The following is a 25,777-nucleotide window of genomic DNA, read 5'->3' on the forward strand; positions in this document are numbered from 1 at the left end:
AAGAAGTTGAAGACATGTGTCATTAATCATCACAGAATATTCTGGAAGATAAAGGAAAATACATTATCAAGAGAGCAAGTAGAATATCTTTCCCAGTTTCTCTCAAACATCACAGAATATTGATGTATTTTCAGAGAAAATACAAAGTTGTAAAGACTAAGAAATTCAGCAATAAGCAATAACTCATTTGTGTGGTTACTAACAGTTAGTAACTTTTCTACATTTACTAACATGGGATGAGAAACAAGAAACAAATACTCCACCCAAAAAGGGATGGGAAAGACCAGTGAATAGGAGAGAGAAGGAGAAAAGATAAAGATGAGACAGATTAGAAACTCTTTCCCTACCCCACTGATGATAAGGTGTTTCTTAGGAAGGAGAGGCTGGCCATGATACAATGTACTTATGCAGAGTAAAGTGCATATAGTTCTCATTACACAGAGCAAGTGTGATTTTTCTCACATTTTTTGAGGATAATCTTTTTATTATCCTCAAAAAAAACTGAATTAAGAAAAAAACTTTTTAGGGAACTTTTTCTAAATTGTTTCTTGGAACACTAGTATCCTTTGAAATGTTAATAAATCATTAAAAATAAAAAGAGGTGGTGGTCTACAGGCAAATTAGTTTGGAAAACACTGAGTTAAAGCCAAACAGATTTCTTAACAGAAGGACTTCTCAGAATCATTAGTATAATTACATGCATTGGGAGTTATTCAAGTGAGTGATACAGTAGGCACCATTTCCCAAACTTAATCATTGTTTTCATTGAACTATTGTTTTCATTGAACACTTACTGACTTCTTGCCAGAAACTGGTGTACCAGTTTGCCAAACACTGCTCTAAGGTATTGTTAAAATCAGTAGTGCCTACCTGATTAATTAGGATCATGATTCTTGTGTCTAGAATAGTTAACTTGATAAGATACCCCTTTAAAGAACTCTGTCTTAAAGCTTATTTCTAAATAGGTATACTATAAGTCATCAACACACCACAGTGATTTCTAGTTTTGGTGCTATGATTTTCTGTGTTTGATTTTATATATAATACCTACCCACTTGTGAAAAATACTCCATGGCCATAGTGGACTCTCAATAACAATGTTTTAATTGATGGCTTTATATTTTAGATGAATTTTTAAGTAATTTTGCTGTTGAGGTCAGTGGTGACATCAATGGGAAGGGAAAACCAGAGGAAGGCATTATCAGTGTTTATGCCCCAGGAAAAAATATGCTGTGCCCAGCGCATCCATGAAGGCCACAGACAGGCCAACAATTGTTTGGCTCATCCAACAAGTTTTTGTCATTTGGTTCCATTGAGAACCAGATGAGTTTGTGGAAAATGCTGCGTCTGGATTTTTTTTAACTCATGATATTCCTTTATAAGAAGAATATCACATGGACTTTTATTCATTTGAAATTCAGAATGTGTTTGAATTCCAGTTCAATCTAGATGCTGTGGGAATTACCAGCAAGTAAAAGGCATGATCCCTGCTCGTATAAGCTTACAGTTGGCTTGAGTAGGTAAGAGAAAAAATGAAAAAACTAAGATAATATCAAGGTTAAATTGTGTTACACATTAAATAGAAGGCAGCATAGGGCAGCACATGCTTAACTGAAATAAAAAGTAGACAAGGTAGTATGAGTCACATCTAAGTGCATATATGTGTATGAATTGAATTATCATCCACACATATATGTCTTCCCAGGACCATGCAACACCAAGTTAGAGTAGCAACAAGACAGGGCTGCTTTTATTGTTTTGGGATACTGAGGAGAGAGCTGAAACACGTCTGCTCCTTCCACAAGTCAAGTAACAGCTGAGAGCACAGCACTACCCATGTGTCTCTGGAGCCCCCCAGCCTCCATCTCCATTGACTTGAATCTCAAAAAGTTTAAGTTCAGGTCTGGACTAAAGGAGAGACTCCATCCCTCAACCTGGATCTCAAGAATCTGGTCTGACACCCAAACCAGACTTCTGCTAACAGCCAGGCATTCCTGACATGGTCTCCGGATGAGTCGTTTTCAGAACTCTCAAACTTGTGGAGAGCACTGCTTTATTTTCATTCTCATTTTCTTTTTTTCCAGCTAAAAAAGCTTCCTGGCGTTGCCCTTCCTGTAAAGACGTGATTAATATTCAGACCTTGATTAGATCCAAATTTCTATAGAGAGCAATGAACAGGTTGTCCTGTTCTTTCTCTCCAGCTGAGAACTCAGGGAAAGAACGTCATTTAATGTCTTTTCTGCCTCAGGGAGATCCTTGGTGACTTTGTCCACTGTGTTACAGACATCACAGGGATGTGCCCTGTGCTTTCAGTGAAAACTTGCATCCTAAATCCCTTTTGAAATGAGCCGGTAAGAATATATAGCAAAGAAATGGTGGGCTAGTGAGAGTTGAAAGATTGTAGTTTTCAACCAGCAGCTCAATTTGATAGCTCTTTACCCTGTACAAATTGTTAGCATTTGTTAAAATGTATAAAAATATGGAATGGAGGAGTTTCTAATTGGGCTAGAGTTTCTAGGTTTACTAGAACTAGATATACATGGCATCAAGGCATATTCAGGACATGTTAGGTCTAGACAAAAGTCAATTAACTAAAAAGAATTGACATATGAAAGATTACTGTTCACTGAGGTATATTCCAGGCATCTACTTGTAATAAAATATTATCAATGGTGATTTTGGTAGCAAATACCATTTCCTGAACACAGTGAAGCTCCTAACCATATGCTATAAATATATTTTTCACACTCTTTTATGATTCATATTTTATTTATTGGGTTTATTTGCATTTCATTTTTTTCCAAAATGCATTCTTGGTCATGATGTTTATTTAACAAATAATAGTCTAAGTAGTGTGACAAGAAAGTGATAAGCCAATCAATAAATGCATGTAACTGTAAGCAGCCAGCAACCATGGAAAGCTCAAATGGAGTTGACACCTATGTGAAAATAAAATAACATAAATAAATATTTCATAAATTTTATAATTAGATGTAAATACATAATGATAATATTTAGGGGTTGAAATATATATGTCTACATAGATATATGAACATAACTTGTATAATCTATTATAACCATGTATATTAATAAATAAACACATAAGGGAAAAGAGAAGCAAAACTAATTCATTGGAATTACATGAAAGTAGGAACAAATATTTCAACTTTATTTCATTTTGACACAGTTGCACAGGAGTCAGTTCTGTGGAGTTTTGAGGGCATTTTATTTCCCTAATTAACTATTCCTGAGGATAGAAAATAAAGTACTCGTACTTTTAAAGACATGAACTCAAGTGAGGGGTTAGCAACTATCCATAAATGTTTATAACAAAACCACTTCCTTCCACCGCTCCCAAGTTTCAATAACTGTGGGTAATATTTTTAGCAAATTATGAGACATTTCAGCAGGTCTCAGCAGTGCTAGGTCCTCAGTGAATAAGGAGACAAAAAATTCTGGATTAATATTATTTTTCATTTGTATACCAGGTGTTTGGGTTTTGGAAAGGAATCCATTATCAGAAAGAACAGATGATAGCTAAGCCCTATACATATCCTCTGGAACATAGCACTCCCGATAGGGATGCATTTGGAACATCCAGATATAACAATATTAAGAGAATAGTAGCATTTTCATGACATTAAAAATGCGTATTTCCAGGCTTCCCTGGTGGCGCAGTGGTTGAGAGTCCGCCTGCCGATGCAGGGGACATGGGTTCGTGCCCCGGTCCGGGAAGATCCCACATGTCGCGGAGTGGCTGGGCCCGTGAGCCATGGCCGCTGAGCCTGCGCGTCCGGAGCCTGTGCTCTGCAACGGGAGAGGCCACAACAGTGAGAGGCCCGCATACCGCAAAAAAAAAAAAAAAAAGCATATTTCCAAAAATATAAGTTGGATTTATATATCATAGGCAGAAAATGAATACTATATGTTTGAAGGCCCCCAAATGAATTATTACCTCATCAAAAACCAGATCCGTTTTGCCATTACTAGGAGACAGGTGATGTGGACCTGGGGGGTAGGAGCATTCAGTCACAGAACATTAGCTGTTTCTGATATTAAGTACCATGCTTTAAACAATGTAATTAAACAATGATTTCTTGACTTTTAAAGTTGTTCATTATTATTATTTAAAAAAAAAAACTTTGGCCTTGCCGCACAGCTTGTGAGAACTTAGTTCCCCAACCAGGGATGGAAACTGCTCTTCTGGCAGTGGAAGCACGAAGCAACCACTGGCCCTCCAGGGAAGTCCCAAAATTTGTTCATTAACATTTTTTTTCTCTGAAAATAAGGATTTAACATTTTTACATGCTTCCCCACCCCTATCCTAATTATTAGTAACTGAACCATGTAGGGTACTATGATTTCATTTCCCTTTTTGTATATCTGAGCATTTTTCCTGGAGTTAATTATTGCTTTACTTTTTGGTTTTCTGTGCAGGTAATACAAATTCATCCCCAAATACACCCAAAAAATGAGTAAAACCCCTTTTCATGTAGTCAAATACTTCAGTTGAGCCTATCGTTTCTGTCTTTTTCTTGGAGTCAATTCTTTTGGGACCTTCTTCCTCCTGCTCCAATCTGGATAGATTGCCCTCCAGGCCTTCTTCTTGGAATATTTCTTCTGCATGATGGGAATACCTTTCATTTCTCTTATGTATTGGAGTCCCTATTTCCTAGATCCCATATCTTCCTCTCTCCTGAGGTACCTACTTCTTTAGTAACTCCTCTAATGAGTTTCTGGGATTTATTCTAGATTGTTCAGCCTAGAAGAGAGCCTGGTATACTACAGCCTGTAGGCCAAATTCATGGCCTATTTTTGTATAATCCATGAGCTAAAAATGTTTTTTACATTTAAAAAATGTGGTTTTAAAAATTAAAAACAAAAACCAACAAAGAATAGCATATGGAAGAGATGACATATGACCCATAGAGCCTCAAATATTACTATCTTGTTCTTTACAGAAAAAGTTCGCCAGCCCTTGCACGGATTTTGTAAAGGTAAGTACTCTATACCAAATACTTTTCTTTATAAATTAGCTGGAGTGATTTGCATTATTTATATTAATGTGCCTGGTGCTTTCTTGTTTGTTTGCTTCATGATTTTAAATTACTGATTCAGTATCTTAAATGGTTAGTTTTCTATTTCAAGATTATCTTTTTTTTCTTGAGTCAGTTTTGATAACCTATTTTTCAAAATATGTGAGTTTTTTGGGGGGGGTTCTTGATTAATTCTACCAAGATGCTGTCAATTTTATTTGTATTTTCATAGAATAAACTTTCGGACTTGTTAAATCTCCATATTTTATCTCTGCCTAGTATGTTACTAATTTCAAATTTGGCTTTATCATTACAGTCTTCTACACTTTTTCCTGCCTTTTAAAATTTCTTAAGTTGAATGCTTATTACTTTAAATTTCAGCTTTTACCATTTTCTAACATGAAGATTTAAGCTCTCTACTTTTAAGTATGGCTTTTCAGTATCACTCATGTTTGATATGTGGTATTTTTGGCATTGAATAATTCTAATTTTTTACTTTCATGATTATTGTTTTGTAACTCAGAGGTAGAACTATGTGTTTTTAAAAAAATTTACAGATATATGGAATAATACTAATTCTATTTTATTTAATTTCTAATCTCGTGGTATTGTGGACAGAGAATTAAGGCTCTGTGATAACAAGTTTTGAGGTTCATTGTTTTGTGAGTTGCACATAATATAGGCCAAATTTTGCAAACTTTTTTCTTTTGCATGATTAAAAACTATATTTGGCATTCAATGTACTATGTGTCTCTCTTATATACAATTTGTTGTGTTATTCAAATATCCATATCCTTACTGCTTGATTTATCAAGTAGAATGAGGGACAGGCTAATGTTTTCCAGATGATGGTGGCTTTATCTATTTCTTCATGTGGTTCTGTCAATTTTTACTTTATACATGTTGGTGATATGCTGTATATATTATCCTCCTGGTAGACTAAACATTGTATAGTGTACATTATGCAGTGACTCTATCCCCAGTATTGCTTTTTATAAAGTCTGTTGGAATTGATATTAATATAATGATGTTGGGTTTCTTTTGGTTAATATTTGTCTTTTACTCTCAAATTTTCTGCATTATAATTTATATGTATCTCGTATTAATAGCATAACTGGATCTTTTAAATCCAATATAATAATCTTTACTATTTGGCTGCTAAATTTAGTTCATTTATATTTATTGTGATTATTGATATATATGAAATTATTTCTACTGTTATTCTTTCTCCTGCCTTGTATAAGTTTCTGAGTATATTTGTTTCTTCTCCTTTTTGTCTTTGAAATTATTTGAATGTTTTCCTCTCATTCCATCTTTTATTTATCCCTCTCCTAGCTTTAAGTTATAAACTCACTTTCTTTTTCAACAGTAGTTACTGTAAAAATTTTACTGTTGCCTACTTAAATTCTGAAGTATGATGCTTAATTTTATATAACAATTTGACTAGGCTAAGAGATGCCCAGATAGCTGGTAAAATGATTCTGAGTGTGTCTGTGAGGGAGTTTCCAAAAGAGATTAAATGAACTGAGTAAAGCAGAAGGCCCTCCCCAGTGTTGGTGGGCTTCACCCAATTCATTGAGGGCCCAAATGTAGCAAAAAGGCAGAGGAAGGGTGAGTTTGCTCTCTCTGTTGGAGCAGAGACATCCATCTTCTACTGCCCTCAGACATCAGCACTCCCTAGTTCTTAAGGCTTCAGACTCAAATTGAGACTTACACCATCAGCTCCTTTGGTTCCCAGGACTTTGGACTTGGACTGAATTATGCCACCAACTTTTCTCGTTCTGCAGTTTGCAGACAGCAGTTTGGAGACCTCTCATCTTTCATAATTGTGTAAGGTAGTTCCTATAATAAATATCCTATTTGGTCTGTTTCTCAAGAACCCTTACAGATACATAGTTACTCATTGCCTTTGCCCTGTTACCTAACATTATAGAACCTAGTACTCTGTAATCCCAAACAACCCCTCCTTTCTTATATACAATATACCATCAGTGCACTGTATTTTTGTTCTTTCTTGTGTATTTTAACAAAATTACAAATTATTACTGTTATTTCATGCAATCACTGCTTGTGTAAGTTGCCCATATACTTTATCAATTTCTTTACTCATCCTTTCTTTCTTCCATATGTGATTACTTACTCCTGCCTAAAGTACTTTCTTGATACTTTATTTTAGTAAATAGTATAAATGGAAAATGCTCTCATTTTAGTTTTTCCTAAAAATATCATTATTAGATAGTTTTTCTGGTATACAATTTTAGACCAATAATTGTTTTTGCATAGCACTTTGATATCATTCAAGGTGTTTAGGCTTCTATCATTGCTGATGAAACATCAATTAATCAAATTGTTAATTTGTCAATATTATGTTTTCTCTTAGACAAATTTTCAGATTATTACTTAGTCTTTAGTGTTTTGCAGTTTTACTATGGTAAGTATAATTGCAGATGTTTTTATTTATCTTGCATAGGAGTCTTTGGACTAAGCTGGAAGTACAAGATTGGGTAGCGAAACTACATATGTGCCAGAGCGTAGTTATGAATTCTTCAGGGAGATTTTTTCCCCTTCTGTCCAATGCCAAGTTCAGGACAGGCACATTTCCTCAATGTCTCCTTCTATATGTGGATGTACTTCTAGTTTGCCTTGAAATGTCATGTTCCAGTGCTTGTTAGCTGATTATTGGCTACACCATTCATGTATAAAAGCCATCTTTTTCTTAAATGTTGGTATGTGCACTCCAGTGTCAGAGATGATAATTTTAGTGTTAGCAGCAAGCTCCTTGACCATTAGAGCACAAAAACTTTGAAAGCTGACCTGAGGCATGTGTCGATCAGGAAAGTATTAGCTCTGCTGGACAACATTCAGTCACATCCTTCCCCATGGAAATGACCTTCCCTTTTTTCATTGGACGTTTTATGAAACATGAAACAACCGGATCACAAGGACAGTTCTAGAGAGCATTGTCATCAGTTTGAGCTATCATTATTGAAACAGCTTCCAACCACCAACATCTTTGAGGTGAGACGTGTGAGGGAGAGTGGGCCAGGCTTTCCTTTTTTCCTGCTGGTATTTGTTTTTGCCTCTGATGGTATTCCCTGCTCAGTAATATATGCTTTGACTTTGTGACCTGTCTTCCTGCAATAATTCTTCGGTGGAAAAATCCAGTAATACAGCCAAGAGTTAGTTCTTCCTCTGGCCCCACGTGCCTGGCCCAGAGATCACAGCTTTTTGGGTTAGCAAACACGTCTAGCTGGGTTACTGGGTTACTCATTCAGGACTTTTTCCCCAATGCTGGGCCAGCAGGGCATCATTCTGTTTCCAAGTTTAAGATTTTGGTTAATTTATGGATGGTGGAGGATGAATATAACCTGGCATAAATAATGACCAAAGAGCTGGTATACCAACTTCTATCGTTTTATAGTATAAGGCAGTGTGGTGGTGCTGTGGGAAAGCAAAAGCAGAATTGAGGAACCAGAGAAGATTTATTCTTTCAAAGGGTAGAGGAATCCATTGGCTAAAATTATCACAGAGACTCTAACAGAGATAATCAAACTTAGCAATGACAAAAAATAACATTTGCCTTGTTTGCTTTACTTGGGGCTTTGATGCAATAAATGGAATGATATGAGGCACTAAATTGTGTCAAGAAGATCTATGGGCATGTTCCTATTTGGTCATGTATTATCTATGAGTCTGAAGCATATGTCTTGGTTTCTGCATGTATAATATTATCAATTTTAGAGTATTTAAGAAGTAAGTTTGACCTTTGTGCACCCACGCCTTTGTGGGAATCTAAAATGTAAAGTGGTGCAACCACTACGAAAAACACCACGGTAGTTCTTTAAAAAATTAAAAATAAAACTACCACATGATCCAGTCATCTTACTTCTGGTTATATATCCAGAATAATTGAAAGCAAGGTCTTGAAGAGATAGATACACACCCATATTATAACATGACTATTCACAATAGCTCAGAATGGAAGTAACCCAGTGTCTACCAATGAATGAATAGAAAAACAAAATGTGGTGTGTATATATATATATACATATATACATATATATATACACATATATATATACACACACACATACACACACTATGTGTCCTTAAAAAGGAAGGAAATCCTGTCATATGCCTCAGCATGAATGAACCTTGAGGACATCATGCTAAGTAAATAAACCAGTCACAAAAAGACAAATACTGTATAAATTCACTTACATGAGGTATACAGAATAATCAAATTCATAGAAACAGTAACAAAAATAGTGCTTTTACCACTATATGTGTTTTTTACACATACACACACACAAACACACACAGAATCTTTCCCTCATTTTACAGGCTAGATTTTGTGTGTGTGTGCCTGTCTTCTCTATGGTACTGTGAGTTCCTTAAGAATGTACTCTTTGCTTACCTATTACTTTACATATAGCAAATATTCAAGAAGTATTCAACAAATGAACACAGCTTTAAAATATGGAAAAATCCAGGGCTTCCCTGGTGGTGCAGTGGTTGGGAGTCCGCCTGCTGATGCAGGGGACACACGTTCGTGCCCCGGTCCGGGAAGATCCCACATGCCGCGGAGCGGCTGGGCCCGTGAGCCATGGCTGCTGAACCTATGCGTCTGGAGTCTGTGCTCCACAACGGGAGAGGCCGCAACAGTGAGAGGCCTGTGTACCGCAAAAAAATAAATAATAAATAAAATAAAATAAAATATGGAAAAATCTTATTTCAAAGAGAATAACCATAGCATACATTGTTTACATAGTTAATAAAGCCACATCTTTTATGTACACATTTTTCTCAACAGAATGTAGTCAATCTTAAACAGTTCAGCTTTATGAGAAGGAAAGTATGTTATGATGGCTAAGAGGCATCGCCTCCATTAACATTCCTTTTCAGTTTCACAGGTTTCTTACAGTTTTCTTAAGAGTTTTGTTTAGCACTCAGATAATTGAGTGCCCATTTTATAAAAAGCACTATACCGTGAGCTTTAGAGATACAAGGAAGCATTAGACATGGCTCATAGGTTTGAACTGTGGTTGGAAATACAAGGAACCTCAGTCTTAAAATGTTGATAAATCATAAAAGGAGAACATTAAGTAATGAGTAAGAGGCAGTCTTCAATAAGAAAAAGTTGTTCTTTTGTTTACTGATGCAGGATGGTTGGGTTCCCATAGGTAGAGTTCCTTCTGCTCTGGGTTGCAGAGGAATTTGATAAGTGAGGAGGAAATCTAAAAGTTTGTTGGGGAATATAATGAATAAACCAACAGGGCTGGACTACATAACGGAACAACGTAGCAAATACCCTGAATGAGAAATGGTGTGGTCATTCCCTCTCCACATTGATACCTCCTACTGTGGGCTGGACCTACAGAGGGAATGCAGCTGGGCTCTATTGTATTAATCCCAGGGAACTGCTCAGTTGCAGCTAGTGCAGTGCCATCAGTCTATGTGGAAGGGTGCTTTAATGAGAGGACCTGGAAAATTTGGCCATGTGCCTATAGAAGTGGTGTCAGAATGTGGTTGCCGGACAGCAGTGTCAGTAACATGTGGAAGCGTATTAAAAATTTGTATTAAAAATACCAATACTCAGGCCCCACCCCATACATACTGCACCAGAAACTTTGGGAGCGGCATTGGAAGTCTGTGTTTTAACCAGACTTCCAGTTGATTCTGATGCATTTAAGGTTTGAGAACCACTGGTCTATAGTAAGTATATCATTAGGGATGTTATTTATTACTTACCCAGTACCGTCTTTATGAGGACTTATGAAGACAAATTTCTTTCTGGCATACTTTCTTGAGCATTTTAAAAAAATCTTAGGAAGACAGTGAATTAAGTAACTGGTCAGTTTCCTTTCTCTCACTGACCACTAAAAAGCTAAGAGTCATGTCAGTGTCTCCTATTACAATAGTTTACATTATGGTATACATTGTTGTGTTAGCTTCTGTCTTTGTTTTTATATCCCTATCTCTTTTCTCATGTACATTTGATTTGTCTATTTTACTGTATTTTATGTGTTCCCCTAAGTTACTCTGTGTTTTTTGAAAATGTAGAATATGAATATCTCAGTGTCAAAGTGTTAGTAGTTGTTACGTGTCAGTCACGGTTAGGCAGCATCAGGACGCTTGACATTCCAGTAGTGGTTAAAATGTTCTTTCCCTATATTCCAATCCACCCTCCATCTTTGGATTTAACGGCTGTGGAGAAAGCAATTTTAAGTATGGTAGTTCTTAGGTTTTCCCTGATCTCCAGAGCTTGAAAGAGTCACATGCTTTAGAGGACTTCGGGAACTCTGGCTCCCAACTCACTGCCCTCAGTCACTCCTAAAACATGCCACATCAGTTGGCTGCGTTGCCTATCCCATGGTTGTCCCAGGAAAGTTACCTTTCTTGCACAATAGATGTGTTCCTAAAAAGTTGAATGTAATCTGAACCACATTTACACCCTAGACCAATATTTAAGGCGATCTTATGGTGAATCCTTCAGTACTACAAAGAATTGGCCTCTCCTGGAATGTATTATTTTGAAACCAGAGTTTCTGATATCAGAATTTATACATGGTGAGATTTACCTGCCTGTGGTTTATGGTACTATACACGTCCTTTTACTATAAGATAAGGTGAAAGAGTTCCCTCAGTCTGGGGAATGGGAACACTTTTTATAAAGAGTCGGGGGAAAACCCAAGAATCAAAACACCAAAACTTTAATAAGATAATGTATTTTCACTAGGGAAAGATCGAGTCTGGTGATAACAATAGAGCATTTGTGAAGGGCTCATTTAGCCAGACTTTTTTTGTGTGAAAACAGAATTAAGTCAAACCACATCACTGCATACTAGGAATTTTTGGAAACACAGTGGAACATTCCAAGATAAAATATTAGGTCATTTCAGGGCTTGAGGTGGGGTGAAGTGAGCTACATTGGTCCTGAGACTTTTTTTTTTTTTTTTTTGAGAGCTAAAATGTGTACTTGAGTGGGAAGAACATGAGAAGGGGTATCAGGAATCACAGATCACTCATTCAATAACTATTTATTATGTGCCTACTGTATGCTTGGCACTGTGCTAATTGTGGAGATACGGTAGAAGAAAATGGACAAATATCCTGCCTGCGTGAAGCCCACAATCTTGACGGTAAACCTTGCTCTGTTCCACGAGGGGAGGATGGTTTGGGTCTGGTCATTTATCTGTTTGGCCCTTAGTTTGCTCATTGGTAAAGCTGTTATCTAGATGACCTTTCTCTGTCTTTTATAGCTCATGATTCTTTGTCTTTGATTTTTTAGTGAAAGACTTTCTCTGATAATGTAAAAGAACTGGAAGGTCCAGAGCTTCTAGTTTTAGGGTACCAAACTGATTGGAAGGGGTGACTGAGGAATTTATGTTGAAGCTACATTTCTACAGCCAAGGTAGTGTTTCATTGAAGTTGAGTTCCATTTAACAGGACGTACAAATGGAAATCAAACGAAGGCTCTAGTCCCCAGCCATCCTCTTAGCACTGCTTACTGCTTTCCCTTCTTTCTATCCCTCTCCTTTTCTTTGCCTCTTTATCTCAGTTTAGTATGTGGAACAACTCGATTCGAGAAGATTAACGAACAAAGTCAGAGCTCCTTCAGAGCAGGAGAAAATGAACTCATTCAGTTCCATTTTGGGGGATAGGGTGGAAAGAAACAGGGGTGTGCACCAACGTCAGAGTCCATTAGCATAGAGAGATGAAAAGCCAACACAACCTGACTGCATTATCTTGAGAGCTGTCTGGATCCAAGACGAAAGCAGGAGGTCCAGGGAAATTTCAAACAGGGCCTGCACTTTTCCTTCTGATGTCCACAGCAACATCTGGCTAAAGAGAACTTAAAGAATCATCTAAACCTACAAACCATTTGTGTTGGTAGTCCTAATGACATCCAATTTATCCTAGTTGGACGAGAACTTCTCTGTTTTTTTTTTAACATGCTTATTGGAGTATAACTGCTTTACATTGTTGTGTTAGTTTCTGCTGTATAACAAAGTGAATCAGCTGTATATATACATATATCCCCATGCGTCTCCCTCCAACCCTCCCTATCCCACCCCTCTAGGTGGTCACAAAGCACCGAGCTGATCTCCCTGTGCTATGCAGCTGCTTCCCACTATCTATTTTACATTTGATAGTGTATGTATGTCCATGCCACTCTCTCACTTCGCCCCAGCTTACCCTTCCCCCTCCCCATGTCCTCAAGTCCATTCTCTACATCTGCATCTTTATTCCTGTCCTGCCCCTAAGTTCTTCAGAACCTTTTTTTTAGATTCCATATATATGTGTTAACATACGGTATTTGTTTTTCTCTTTCTGACCTACTTCACTCTGTATGACAGACTCTAGGTCCATCCACCTCACTACAAATAACTCAATTTCATTTCTTTTTGTGACTGAGTAATATTCCATTGTATATATGTGCCACATCTTCTTTATCCATTCATCTGTCGATGGACACTTAGGTTGCTTCCATGTCCTGGCTATTGTAAATAGTGCTGCAGTGAACATTGTGGTACATGACTCTTTTTGAATTATGGTTTTCTCCGCGTATATGCCCAGTAGTGGGATTGCTGGGTCATATGGGAGTTCTATTTGTAGGTTTTTAAGGAACCTACAAATAGAGGTTTGTTAACTTGTTAAGCTTTGACAAAAGGGACAGAATAGGAGGTTTTTAAGGAACCTCCATACTATTCTCCATAGTGGCTGTATCAATTTACATTCCCACCAACAGTGCAAGAGTGTTCCCTTTCTCCACACCCTCTCCAGCATTTATTGTTTGTAGATTTTTGATGATGGCCATTCTGACCAGTGTGAGGTGATACCTCATTGTAGTTTGGGTTTGCATTTCTCTAATGATTAGTGATGTTGAGCATCCTTTCATGTGTTTGTGGGCAATCTGTATATCTTCTTTGGAGAAATGTCTATTTAGGTCTTCTGCCCATTTTTGGATTGGATTGTTTGGGTTTTTGATATTGAGCTGCATGAGCTGCTTGTATATTTTGGAGATTAATCCTTTGTCAGTTGCTTCATTTGCAAATATTTTCTCCCATTCTGAGGGTTGTCTTTTCATCTTATTTATGGTTTCCTTTGCTGTGCAAAAGCTTTGAAGTTTCATTAGGTCCCATTTGTTTATTTTTGTTTTTATTTCCCTTCCTCTAGGAGGTGGGTCAAAAAGGATCTTGCTGTGATTTATGCCATAGAGTGTTCTGCCTATGTTACTTCTCTGGTTTTTAAAGACCTCAGGAAGGTGATAATGAGGATGATGATTACATCCTTAACCGTAGAGTTTTGGTTTTGGAAAAGTCTCCTTATTGCAAATCTCATCCTCTTGGTTGATCTCATTCTGTAATTGCCTTCTGTTGTCTCCTTCTGCCATTTGCTTTACTGACTAAAGAGAAGGGAGCCCACCATATACTTCCTTTCCAGTTAAGTGTTGTACATGGTACATGCTTCTTTGGGAAAAGTACCATAGCTGTGCAGTAGTGACCTAGAGACAGAGTGGAATTCATTGTAAACCCCAAACAGTTTTCTCCTGTCGTGTTATTTTCTGTATGTGTGCATTGCCTGGAACATATCCTTAAAATCTTCACTGAATTCCTCTCCCACATTGAATAAAATCATTCTGAATTTTAATTTTCTCTGGGTCAGCCTGGGGTCATCGATTAACAGAACGAACACAAACATGTTCTTGGTGCCACCGCTGAGTTGTTGCTGAAAATGTGAAACCCCTGCAGACCTAGGACCTACTCAATAGATAACACTCCCGCACATTATCACATTTCCTTCCTGGACTCATTTGCACTTTATAGCTCTCTTGTTTAGGAATTGCATTGCTAGTCCCTAAGACTCTGGACATCTGTTTTCCTAACATTAATTTCATGTTCTTTTCCACGTCGCCCAGGTCCTTCTTGCAAAGGATACGCCTTGACACCAGGGAACACCGTCCTTTGGATGGATGTGATTGTTTGAAAATGCTTATTTTTAATTCTTTCAAAGCTTTGTGCAAACCTCTTTAAATGTGTGCAAATATCACTGGCTTGCAGAGATTCACTTGGGACTTATGTAAAAGGAGTGTAAAAGCCTGCTAACAGCTTCTGCATAGGAAAAGCACATTGCATTATGTTTGTGTCTCTTGAAATCCAAAAGGATGAATCAGCTGTACATAATATTCAATAAAAAGAACAACTCATTAGAGAGCGGTTACTTCTAGGCAAGAGTGTCTGGGAGATCATCTTGCCTTTTGCCAATTCAAACAGAATGCTTTGTTTTCGACAGTGGCTCCATTCTGTCCCTTTTGTCAAAGCTTAACAAGTTAACAAGTATGAGACAGGGTCAAAAGACAACAGTAACTTATCGAATGGTTCCCAACTGGGCAGATGGTACTTTGGACTACTTCAATGGGCTCCCTAACCTGTGAATGTCTGCTGCCATTTCGATAGCAATGGAAAGCTTTCTGAAATGTTCCTCTCAATTTCACACCAGATTTAGAACTCAAAGAGAAGTCCTGTATTTACTTCAGCTGGTGCTTCTTTAGGGGTTGTTCAAAACCAGTTAATAGGAAAGTTGTCTGCAGACTGGAAGGCATGGAAACCAAGGCACAAAGAAACTAGACACTGATCTATATACACACAATGAGTCATCAGGCAACTTAGGAAATGAATCCAAGTTTCTTGCCTCATAATCCACAGGTTACCATCTCACTGACGTAGGGTGTACTAGAGAGAGGTCCATCTGGGTTCAAATCCCAACTGTCACTTGAAGATAATGTGACCTTAGAGTAAAGATTTCTCTGAACTTGTTTCCCTATCAGTTGAATTGTAATAAAACCTCTGTCAGAGAATTGAAGACAAAGAAATGATATAACATGAGGACAGCGTGTGGAACACAGCTGGATGCACAATAAATGGTAGCTGTTCCACCAACACTTACTCCTTTACATATTTTTTTAGTGACTTCCTTTAAAAATAAATACATAAATAAAGAAACCCCAAGCATTGCTAGTTAATCTCCAGGTGTCTAATTCTACATACACCAAAGAGACAGGGGCTGTTGAGTAGGGGACCTTGCAATCAGAACAGGGGACCTTGATCTTGGACACAAAAGCAAGCCAAATTCAGAGTAGATGTGAGAAGGCAAACTTTTCTGGGTCTCCCTCTATCTCTCCTTGTCTTTGTCTCTTTGTCTTTTTCCTCACACAGTCTCATATCCTAAGTTTCAAGTCACTACTCATTACTGATATTATACATAATTTTATTTATTTTTTCTCCTATCATATATATTCATTATATATGGTTTTCATGTCTTAACTCTTTTCCAGTTTCTCTTGTTCATTCCCTGTAAATATATGAAGCCATGAAACGGGTATACCTTCAGTTGGTGAGGTCATGATATGGGGATTCTATACCGTAGAGAAATATTTCACACCATTTCTTGATGTAAAGAATCATCTTATTACCAGTTTATATTCTTGAGCTCCAACCCATATCTAATGAGTCAATCTGAAGTGAGAGGTAGGTGTGTGAGAGTGTGAGAATTTATACGTTTAACAAATGCCCCTAGTAATCCTTCTGATCTGATATATTTGAGAAACACATCTCCCTGTGGCCAGGTGGCTTTACATAGCTTCCTGGACCCAGGTAGCCGTTACTAACATTGTGAATCTGAGAGAGCTGGGTGAGAGAATGTGGATGAATCCACACCAATTCATGCCCTTTCTGAGAAAGTGTGTTCTTGGTTTTTTTTGTTGTTGTTGTTTGTTTGTTTTTGCGGTACGCGGGCCTCTCACTGTTGTGGCCTCTCCCCTTGCGGAGCAGAGGCTCCGGACGCGCAGGCTCAACGGCCATGGCTCACGGTCCCAGCCGCTCCGCGGCATGTGGGATCTTCCCGGACCAGGGCACGAACCTGTGTCCCCTGCATCGGCAGGCGGACTCTCAATCACTGCGCCAACAGGGAAGCCCAGAAAGTGTGTTCTTTAATGCAGGGGCCCCCAACCCCCAGGCCACGAACCAGTATTGGTCCATGGCCTGTGAGGAACCGGGCCGCACAGCAGGAGGTGAGCAGCGGGTGAAAGAGCAAAGCTTCATCTGTATTTACAGCCGCTCCCCATTGCTAGCATGAGTGCCTAAGCTCCACCTCCTGCCAGATCAGCAGCTGCATTGGATTCTCATAGGAGCGCAAACCCTACTGTGAACTGTGCATGGGAGGGGTCTAGGTTGTGCACTTCTTATGAGACTCTAACGCCTGATGATCTGAGGTGGAGCTGAGGCGGTGATGCTAGTGCTGGGGAGTGGCTGCAAATACAGATTCTCATTAGCAGAGAGGTTTGACTGAAGAGAGACCATAATAAATCAGTTGCTTGCAGACTCATATCAAAACCCTATCAGTGAGTGGCAAGTGACAATGAAGCTGTATCTTACGGAGTAGACTGGACGTAAGCAACACACTTCTGGTGTCACTGTCTCACATCACCCCCAGGTGGGACCATCTAGTTGCAGGAAAATGAGCTCAGGGCTCCCACTGATTCTGTATTATGGTGAGTTGTATAATTATTTCACCATATATTACAATGAAATAATAACAGAAATAAAGCGCACAATAAATATAATGTGCTTGAATCATCCTGAAACCATCCCCCACCCGCCCCTGTCTGTGGAAGAACTGTCTTCCACGAAACCCGTCCCTGGTGCCAAAAAGGTTGGGGACCACTGCTTAAACGTATATCCTATGGGTCTCCGTTTGGAGAAATCATCTTATTTTTTGGCCAGTATGTTATGGAAGCTTTAGAATATACACACGGTAATATTCAAAGGGTTTTATTTTTCACACTTGAGATGTATGTAGATTCCTATTAAAGAAGGCAAGCTTAAGCAATAAAAACCAACCGAGTACTTTTCTTACAATTCTGATCGGTCTTTTTTTGGTTACTGTGGTTGTTCACCTTAAGATGGTTTGCCTTGTTCTTTCCAATACTGGCTTCCATCTTGGACCCCATCTCTTCTGGGGAAGAAACAAGTTAAAATATGGTGGGTCCCAGTAGAATTTATAACTTCAATGTGCTGCAGGTTTTTGTGCCTAAAAATCTACTGCATAGTGATGGGGATTTTCAGTCTGTCCTACCCACACCCAACCTTATAAGAGATAATATCTCCTTAGAGATGTATTCAAAGATTTTTTGGGAAGTTGTCCATCACAGAGTTTTTCAGGAACCTAAAAGTTCCTGAACATTTTGTAAAGTTAGTTTTCTTGCTTCACGTCAGATGCAAAATTTTCACACCTAACTTTGCGGGGAAGAAATGTAACCACGATTTAAATCAGTCAGCGTGGATTTTGAGAGTCGTCCTGCCGTACGTGAAACATGTTTTCACACTAAGTAAGCTCACCTCAGTGGTTGACTAAAGCTCATCTAGTCAGTGAGGGGTACTGAACCTCAAAAAGGAAGCCCACACTCAGCTGCCTTTGATGATGGATAATTAAGAAGGGGTGTATTGAAGGTCACTGTCAGTAAATGGATAAGGGTCAGTGTAGAGAAGAAGCAGCACATGGAAGCAAGCCAGTCTGTTTAGCCAACACAAGCTATGCTAACCAAATAGCATTCTGCTAGGAGAGCCGGAACAATAGAGGAACTCACCCTGTGGGGCAGACCACACACACCTGGGATGCCGTGCGTGCAGCTCAAGGAGATTCCATTCACACATGTCACCAACTAGGGAGCTTTAATTTCTGAACATTTCTAGAAGTCAGCTCATGCCATTTACTCCGGCGGGAATGGCAGTCAGCCATACTGGAGAATATTAAACAACTCTCTCCAGTCTCAACAGTGCCTTATTGTCTCAGCATAAAAACATTTGTTTAAATATTAAACAGTGAGATCTTGCCTGGTCATTAAAACCCATAAAGAAAAAGAACAGGACGGAAATTGGTTAATATAATAATGTTAGATTTTGGCCCACTGAGTGGCTAGAATGCCATTTGTTTTGGTGGCATGTCACCCACCCAGAGGAAGCCCTCGACATCACAATCCCAGTTTCATTCTCACACAATGTTTACAGCACTCTCATGATACGTGCTTTTCTTCTCATAAAACGTGCAGATGCTGAGTGCAATCATTTTCAGTTTTCTCAAAGTGTGTCTTGAATAACCGTGAGACTCAGGATTCTTAATTTCTATTGACCACATATAGTGTTTTGATCTGGGAAAGACAAACTGAATAAAAATGCTTCTTAAATCATATGTAAGTCAGTTAAAATTTACCACGATGCTTTAAAAAAAATTCCATTCCATTCTAAAGTATTAGTGGATATCCACAACGAGCTTATCTTCTGTTTAACAGGGAGTGGGGAGGTAGGGGAGAAGGCTTCCCTGACACATATGCCACATGTTATCTGACCAGAGGAGATAACACCCTGGTTAATGTGTCATTCTAATCCTAATGACTTTCTCCTGAAATGGCTTTACTAATATGGCTTCCCACCACCGTGCCCATCACTGATATATTCCCAAAAGTCTTTTTACAACTTCTGTCAAATACAGTGTTGAGAAGAAAGATGTCAGGCTGTGTCTTTGAATCGGTGACCTACCCAGGTTTGTAATTATTTCCCAGAAATGTGTGGTAGTCTCGGTAGAATAAAATACTGTCATCACTTTACCCGTAAAAACTTTACGGCTGCTTCAAACACGTTAAAGGAAGTCATTATATATATATTATATTGATGAGTGATGGTTATTTTGTTCAAAGTGCCTGATATTTTTGCATTGGAATGTGACGATTTGGATTTAGTGTGAGCATATTGTTCTATCTAGCTGTCAAATTACATTTGACACTATCCTGTTAGCAGTGGTGTGAATTTATTTTGTGATGCAGATGAGGTTAGATGTCCCAGTCTCCTTTATTTAAACAGTTACTTACTGAGCACCTACCATGTGCCAGGTATAAACTACAACAAAACCAAAGGTCCCAATACAGTGTGGCATCCTGGAAGCCAAGGAAAGAAGGAATATCAAAGAGAATAGAGCAAGCAAGTGCACCAGATGCTGCGGGTAGTAAGTCGTAGAGTGTGAGGACTAAGAATTGAGTGTGGATTGAACAGCAAGGTCACTGCTGCTGCTTTCAGAACAATTTTTTTTTTTTTTTTTTTTTGCGGTACGCGGGCCTCTCACTGTTGTGGCCTCTCCCGTTGCGGAGCACAGGCTCCGGACGCGCAGGCTCAGCGGCCATGGCTCACGGGCCCAGCTGCTCCGCGGCATGTGGGATCCTCCCGGACTGGGGCGCGAACCCGTGTCCCCTGCATTGGCAGGCGGACTCTCAACCACTGCGCCACCAGGGAAGCCCCTCAGAACAATTTTAATAGAGTAGCTGGAGTGGGAGTGGAGAGGATGAACATCTGATTAGAAAAGTTTAAAAGGGAAGAGAGAAGAGGAATGGAAGAAAGATTTTTTGTTTTTGTTCTGTTTGCCTTAAGATGAGAGAAAATAAAAGCATGTTTGTAAGCTGATGGGAATGAATCAGTGGAAAACAAAATAGATGGTACAGGAAAGAGTGGAACGACTGACTTCTTGTATGGTTGTTTGAAGATTCAGATGGAGAAGAATGCAAAAGCGATCTCATAAGCTGTGAAGGAGAGATACATTGCTTATCATAAAAACCACAGCAAGCAACTGAAATTGTACGAATGGGGATTGTAGAACAACATTAAAACCTAAACCATGTTTTAATATGAATAAATCTGCTGAGTCCACAACCAGTATGTAGCTTTTAACTGTAGTGATTGGAGCTATACACTAGAGATTGTAGAATATTTTCACAGGAAGATTTTATTTATCCAGGGTGTTTGGGCAATAGGATGTTTTGGCTAAGAGAATTGTACTAATTTTACCTAAAGTGGATTTGAATGGTATAAAATATACTTAACTCTAACACTGCGTCAGGTAGACTTGAATCTTTTATGATTTACACGATGCCTTAAGAAGTTGTAGGGGGTCTCATGGTTCATACTGTGAACACTGTAAAATATTGACTGAGTATAATACAAAGGCAGACAGATTCATTTTATACTAACCCTTTTATACTGATCTGTAAAAGACCAGATAGTAGATAATTTCAGCTTTGCAGGACGTATGGTCTCTGTTGCAGCTACTCCACACCATTATAGCTTAAATGTATCCATAGACAATACATAAAGTAATGAGCATATTCTGATAACATTTTATTTACAAGGGCAGACAAAGGACTGGATCTGGACTATGGGCTGTAGTTTTCCAGCCCCTGCCCTGAAAGATGAGTTAGAGAAATCTCTTAATATCAGATAAAGTCATATTACAGTTAAGGTTTCAGATCCTTAGGGACTCTTAGGTGTCATACCCGTCTGGAAGTTGTACATCTGATATAAGTAAATCCCTGACATGAAAGAGTATTGCATCATTAAGTTCTCAAGTTTTGGAGCCAGTGAAAGGCAATTTGGGATGACCTCGAGCAAGTCCCTTAATCTCTTTAAGCCTTAGTTTCCTCGTCGGTAAAATGGGGATAAGATCTATTTCATGAGACGGTTGTGAAGAGTTACGAGGGTTTTTTTGTTGTTGTTATCGAATGCTTATTTTACTTATAACACATTGTTTCCCTGGATTCTGGCTTTTTCCCATTAATGTTGAGTATGAAATTTTTCACTTAGAATTTTTCTAATGTCTGTTATCCGGATGCCACGTAAGTGGAGGTTTATTGTCGATGTCTTAGATAAGAGACATCACTATCAACTCTAACTTCCCCCTCCCAAATGTCTTCATTCTATCTTGATCTTCTAGATCTAATGAAAATTTTTAGTCCTAATGTGGACGTTTCTCACCGCTAATGACAGTGTCTCTGAAAGAGTCTAGTCAGCTTCAGTTCTTTGGTTCACTAGCATGGCAAACAATTAAAATCAAAATCCCCATCCAGGGTCTTCCTTTGTCTGAGCTACTGTGTTAAGATGTGGCAACTTGAGATGGAACCATGGGGTAGAGGATCCTGTTTATAAAAGTGATTCTCACTCTTGCTGGTTGTGTGAATTACAACTGCCTTCTTTGCACTTGGATCTGTCTGGACATAAAACACTAGACAAAGGAATATTCACATTCTCGTGGCTTCTAAAATGTCTGGAGATTTGGTGAGCTACACATTGCCCAGGGGCTGGTTCCTGCCCAACTGGAGAGGACTTGGTACATCTCTGTCTAACTTAACCCTACCAAGCACTGGAGGCCACAGGGGGAATCAGTCTTAATAAATGGCGAAAACCCAACTCCCCTTTCATTTCTGTGTAGCATACCTACCCCATTCGGCACTGGGAGTCACTGCAACTCAGGGAGTAAATGGGCAGGCTCCCTGAACTTGCTGGACCAGTGATGAGTTACATCTAGAAGATAGGTACTTTAAGCCAGGATACAGTTCCTAAGATGCTATAGAAAGTACTATTTCTGTCCCTATGTTACAGATGAGGAAACTGAAGTACAGAGATGTTCATGATCTTACCATGTTAAGGAACCTTTGACTACTTTGTGCTCAAGATCACCCCTTCAAGACCGTTACACTGGACTGTCCATCAGAATGGGTCATTTGCTTCCTCTTAACTTCCATAGCGCTTGCAGATTGCATTGTAATTACCTGTTTCCTTGTCCTGGGGCTGTGCACAGTGTCTGGTGCTCAGCAGGGGTTCTGTCAACTTTTGATGAGTACATGCAAAAACAAACGGCATCAATGATACTAAGTAAAAGCAAGAAAGAACAGTCTGAGACAATATTTAGAATAAAGAGTACTTGTCTCAAACTCATTAAGATGTATACGTTAACTATGTATGTTTTTTTTGCATACCCATCATAGCTCAATAACAATAAGTAAGTAAAACCAAGGGGAGCCATTGCTGTGAGGGCAGTCATTGCTGTAAGGATACTCACTGGTAAACACCACATTTTATTTCAGTTGTATTCAGCATTCCCCAATCCCACCCATGGCCTAACTCTATTGCAAAAAATAAAATAAATAAACTCAGCAAGGTGGCAAAGAAACAGTAAGAAGAGGGTCTAACAGGGACAGAGGGAAAAAACGACTCTGAACCTTTTTGTGTTGTTCTTTCCTCTTTAATTCACTCATGTTCCCCAAGTCACTTCCCCTTCATTAAGCAAATTAACGAAGAGGCTCATTGCATTTCCCTCCTGTTGTTTCTTATCTAGATGGGTGGTAAGTCCATTGGGCAGAGGTCATGTCTACACTCTACAAACCTTTCAAAAATATTTATATTATAGGTGGGGGCCAGTCCTTGTTCACAAACCTGACCCACCAGAGAAAAGAATGCAGAGTCTGTAGGAACCAACCAGCCTCCTCCACTTGTGCTCAGGTTAAACCTTCCATCCTGATGCCAGACCACAAAGAACAGAGCGCCCAGAAGCTTCCTGGAAATTGGACAGCACTGAGATGACCTTGTGTCAGTGTTGCCTTGGAGACCGTTGCAATGTGTTGGAATTGGCTGTGGAGCTGCGTGCGTGTCTGCTGCGGCTGACCTCGCCAAAGGGAAGGGCAAGGTCAAGGTTAAGAAGCCTCGGAACGATTTCTGTGTGGCATATTGATTTGGGAAAATATGTTTACACATTAAACCTCTTTTTTTGGTGCTTCCATTTTCCGACTAAATGATCTCCTCTTCTAAGATACAGCACAGTTACTTCTGTTCTCAGAGAAGGCTTGTATTATGCTGGATGGGAAGGGCACCTGTGACTGAAAACTCTGGGTATTGGACAGACCTAACTCCATATCTGTGTTAGGCATTAGAGATATGATCAGATGCCAAAGAGAGAACTTGGTTTGCCTTTCTTTTACGCCAAGCCAAGACCCATGTTCTCCATCCCTTTCCTTCTATACCACAAAAAGAAGACTGGATCTCAACACAATGGTACCGCTGTTGGATCTAAAATTCTCCTTCCATTGCCCCTGCCTCAAATGAAACCTTGGAAATCACAGCCTTGCTGGCTGTATAGATGCTTCTTATTTATTCTTAAGGAACAAAGAATTCGCCATTGACCTGATAGTAAAAAAACACCCAAACTCCTTAAACATCAGTTTTACTTAAAGGGGAGCATTTAGCCTCCCAGTCATTTCAGATAGGATTCCTGAAAGGGACTTTCTTTCATTCTTCTCTCCCTACAGGCATAAACATTCTGCATTTTAAACTTGAAACATACAATGTTATCTACTTCTGGTGTCTTATGTAACTTTTCAGGAATGTTGCAAGACTTTCCGGGCTCTGTGAGATTGGGATGGAGAAAGGAGAGAAGAGGGCTGAAGGTATGGGGGGAGGGAAAAAAAAATCAAATGTTTCCATATATCACTGCGTTGGCTGTTTGTGACAAGAAGTTATTGCAATTAAGATACAAGCCGGATGTGTGGGCTAAACACTCTCAGCTGATATCACAGGCATTTATTGATAATGAAGACTTGGAGGAAGGGAACTGGAAAATTGTTGTCTTTAGTTGTTTCCAAGGCAAGAGGACAAACCATATGGATTAATCAAAAAATTACTTCACCTTATCTAGAAGAGAAAACTGTTTATTTTACTGCAAAAGGAATGTTTCTGTCAAGTTTTAAGTGTCAGTCTTCTAGGTTTGGGCTTTACATTGTACAGTTCACTGCATAAGCACATTGTCTCGCTTTAAACGATCATTTTGGAGTTGCTGAATGACTTGGCAAACAGCCGCAGCTATGAGAATAAGGAATAAACATTCCAGGGAGTTTACATGCAGAAACCCTTGCTTACCTGGGCCACTTTAACCCAACTAAACCTGAATTTGCCTATTGGGAGAATAGGTAAATGTCCCCCTAGACTTACTAAAGCAGAATGGATTTCATTTGAAATCTTGCTACTTTCAAGCAGACATTATCAGGGAAAACCCTAAAAAAATATTCCAGAATGTCCTTTGTAAATGCAGTGCTAAGTTAATGGAATAATTAGTGAAAAGCAGAACTCTGCGAGGCTAATTTAAAAGCGAAATGTAAGAACAGAGTATCTCAGATACTAAGCAGAGAGTAAAAAAATCTGGAAATATTAATGTCATGCACAGAAAAACACAATGACAGAGTAGCAAGAGAGCATGAATCTTTCCAGAGAGCTAAACTTCAGGATCTTTTAGGAAAAAAATAAATGGTGCATGTGAAATGAGCTTTCATAATTAGACATTCACCACATGTTCTTTGCCTTCCTAAAGAAGGCACTCTGAAAATGTCCACATTTCAGATTTTTCTGAGTATGTCAGCCTGTTCAATATATCATCATCTATAGCATGAATAAGAAAGGTTACTTATCACCAATTAAACAAAAATTGGATGAAGATGATTCCTTGAAGGGTACTTATCTGTATGAAAAAGATTGGCCTGCTGGATTATTGAATTAATATACATATGGACTCATGATTATACAAATGGGGCAATATCTCACTGGGACTTTTATCAAACTCAAAATAGCCCATATCCAGTATGCATCAGCTCAGATACTCTTTAGAAATCACTCAGGTAACTTGTTTGGGTTGGAACAAATCTAAAATTACAATAAGAATTTAGGTTGCTTCAGAAAGTCCTTCCAATAATAGTGGACGGTCAGGGAATTCAGATGAGTGGTCCTGGCTTTAAAGATTTAGATAACTTTAGTGTCAAGTCTAGTTGCAGTAAAGCCCATGTTAAATTTACCTGAGTCATGGAAAATTACAATGCC

The sequence above is a fragment of the Globicephala melas genome, chromosome 11 (assembly GCF_963455315.2).
Source record: "Globicephala melas chromosome 11, mGloMel1.2, whole genome shotgun sequence".
Taxonomy (NCBI): domain Eukaryota; kingdom Metazoa; phylum Chordata; class Mammalia; order Artiodactyla; family Delphinidae; genus Globicephala; species Globicephala melas.